The 2,981-nt window shown below is 53.2% G+C and overlaps 1 long non-coding RNA gene across 1 annotated transcript; it reads right to left on the bottom strand.

Moving 5' to 3' along the window:
• Positions 1-299: 299 nt before the first annotated feature.
• LOC124519813 (uncharacterized) lies at positions 300-2,412 on the bottom strand. The gene is made up of 2 exons (XR_006964196.1): positions 2,045-2,412; positions 300-983 (listed from the first exon to the last, which is right to left on the bottom strand). It is a non-coding gene; the product is annotated as an uncharacterized LOC124519813 (long non-coding RNA).
• Between the last annotated feature and the right edge of the window lie 569 nt (positions 2,413-2,981).

Below are 2,981 nucleotides of genomic sequence, written 5' to 3'. Positions count from 1 at the left end.
ACAGGAACTAGACACAGGGGAACTTGGACTGTCTAAGGGCACCATGCTGAGTCACAAAAATAAAGAAGTATAAGATGGCACTATTTGGGGCACTTGGGTGGCTCAGTCCATTCCAACAATGGCTCAGGTCATGGTCTCACTGCTCAGGAGTTCGAGCACAGCATTGGGCTCTGTGCTGACAGCTTGGAGCCTGGAGCCTACTTCAGATTCTGCCTCTGTCTCTCTGCCCTTCCCCTGCTTGCACTCAGTCTCTCAAATATAAGATATTAAAAAAATTAAACTAAAAAAAAACACAAAACAACAGGACGGACTTTTTACTGAAACTTAAAATGTGTGCACGCCGAACAATTCAAGGTTGCAGGACACTCCAAAAACTGGTGAGTGGTACCTGTCTGAGTAGGTGCCTTTGGGGAGGGCAATGAAGATAAAGGAAGTGACAGCAAAGCAGAAGAAAAGGCACCAAGGTGACCCAGCAGACACTGGGGGTCCCTACCTAACACAGGACTTCACGCCTGGGAAGGAAGTCAGTTCCAGGGTGGCGTAAGTCACTCGGATTTCTGTAACTGGCTCTTCATCAAGTGTGTGGGTGCCTGTGCGTGTTTGGGGGGGAAAATCCTGAGAAGCTTTTGGGATATGACAGCAGTGCACATCCTGGAAGGTGTTGGGGGCTGCAATAAATGAACAGAGAACATCGACTCTAATGTGCATGTATACTGGTCCAGACCTACAGACTCCACGGGTCTCTGGCCCACCACACACCATGCAGATTTCTGGGGACCTTCCTCTGCCCATCCTCTTTGGAATGTCTTCTTTTTCCTTCTTTTCTGTCTTGAAGACTCCAAGCCAGGCAGGGGTCCCCAGCGGCAGCTGCTTCCAGAAGCCCCCTGCCCTGGGCCTCCCTGGGCTATCAGAGCCGCTGTCTCCAGAGCATCCAAAGACCTGGCACAGTGCGTGCCCAGCATCTTCTCAGGGAAGGCTAGTTCCTGGAAGGGCACAAAAGACCACAAACTGGGTAACAGCTGGAACTCGTCAGAAAATGACATTTGTTTGGGCAGAAGAAAGCAGTAAAGGGATGCCTGAGTGGCTTAGTCGGTTAAGCATCTGACTCCTGATTTCAGCTCAGGTCACCATCTTGAGGTTTGTGAGCTCGATCCCTGCCTCTGGCTCTTCCAGGACAGTAGTGAGCCTGCTTGGGATTCTCTCTGCTTTTCTCTCTGCCCCTCCCCGGCTCTGGAGCATGCTCTCAAAATAAATACGTTGAAATAAAAAAGCAGTAAAGTAGCTGCCAGGCGCTCGGGAGTCCCCTCAGTCAGATGGCTTATCAAAGTTGAGGTGTTTCATTCATTTCCTAACAGGAATCTTACTCTGGAGTCATGATTTATTAAATATTTTTTAAAAATTTATTTTGAGAGCGAGAGTGTGAGTGGGCAAGGTGCAGAGGTATGCATTGGGCTGTGCAGTAATAGCAGAGCCTGATGTGGGGCTCACACCCATGAACTGTGAGTTGGTGACCTGAGCTGAAGAGGACTGAGCCACCCGGGCGTCCCTGAAGACCTAATTTAAATGAGACAAATACACTGAAATCCACCCCGACCCCCCTTTTGAAGATAATCTTTTGGACTCTGAGCTTTTATTAAACATTCCTCCGCGAAGCGATGTGCTAGTGAGCCAAGTAAGTATGAAACCACTTAGAAAGGAAAAAATGTCAGTTAAAACATCATCAGCACAACAAATGGTCAAGTAGGTCAACCAGTCAGAATGAAACTTTCAAAGGACACGACAACCATCTCCACAGTCTTGTTTCTTCAGGTCGGTTTTGCGCCAACGAGTGGGCAAATTTACATAAAAAGCAACAGAAAACGCAACACGTGGGCCATGGATACAAACTCATGTCTCCTTCTGGGCAGAACAATCATCTTGTAAACGGTCTCAATCCCACAGCAAAACCACCACTGACCTCGTTCGGTGACCAAGGATGGGGTCTCCTTTTGCACAGGCAACCTCTCCCGGTCGCTCTTGCGCGCAGCCTCCTTTCTTTCCTTACCTTGAGGAATTTTATTCTGACTGCGAGGGTCCGAAGCGCCACCTCTTCGCCTCCTGTGACCGAGCGGGCCCTCGTACCCCGGTGGAGGGGAGCGCACAGCTGGGGCGCAGCGCCTGGCCGGTGCCATGGCGACCAGGATGTAGGCGACACTCTGGGAAGTCCAGCCCAGCCGCTCTAGTGCTCCTTGTTTCTGTGCTCGCTGCAGGCCTCCTCTTGCCGCGGGCTTGCGGGGTCACCGCGCACCCCGCCTGCCAGCCGGGGTCAGCAACTTCGGAGGAAACCGGAGCGTGAACGGGGGCCTGAGGAGTGTGCCCGAGCCCAAAGGCCCATTCCTATGCCAGACAAGCCCGCAGGGGAGACCGGGAGGCCGGAGAGCCGCAGGCGTCTCCAAAGCACGCGCCTTCAGAGCGCGCGAGCCCAGCCGGGAGCTCAGCTAGTACCGCACTCCCGGGCTGTATGCAAATGAAGCGACTTTCCAGATCTCGTCTGATTGGACAAAGCGCAGGACATGGCGTCGCACAGCAGCCAATGAGGATCCAGGGCCGCAAGTTTCCACACCCCATTGATGAATACAGCATCCAGTGGCGGCGCTCCCGGAATATAAAGCTCTCTGGCCGGCGACTGACTGGGAGGCATGTAACCAAGACTTGCAGGGCTGCAAGGTGCACGCAGGCAAGAGGGCGCGCATCATCCAGTCAGCCTGCAACTGGCCACCCGCTACGACCCCCAGCTGCACAAGCTGCTGGGCGGCGCGACCATTGTCCAGGCCGTGCTGCTGCAACACCGAATACAGCCAGAAGACCTACTGCTGTCTCTTCCCGTCTCGTCTGTCCTGGTCCTTCCTTGTCTTTGTGCGGCTGAAGTCCTACAGCCAAGGTTGGCACACAGGCTGGTAATGGCCCAGGCCCTTAACGCCTTATCTCCGAATACGGGGAAC

The sequence above is a fragment of the Lynx rufus genome, unplaced genomic scaffold (assembly GCF_022079265.1).
Source record: "Lynx rufus isolate CCGP_SWC_20201006 ecotype Redwood Valley unplaced genomic scaffold, mLynRuf1.p SCAF_1, whole genome shotgun sequence".
NCBI classification, from domain to species: Eukaryota; Metazoa; Chordata; class Mammalia; order Carnivora; family Felidae; genus Lynx; species Lynx rufus.
This window is presented reverse-complemented; position numbering and strand designations above follow the sequence as displayed.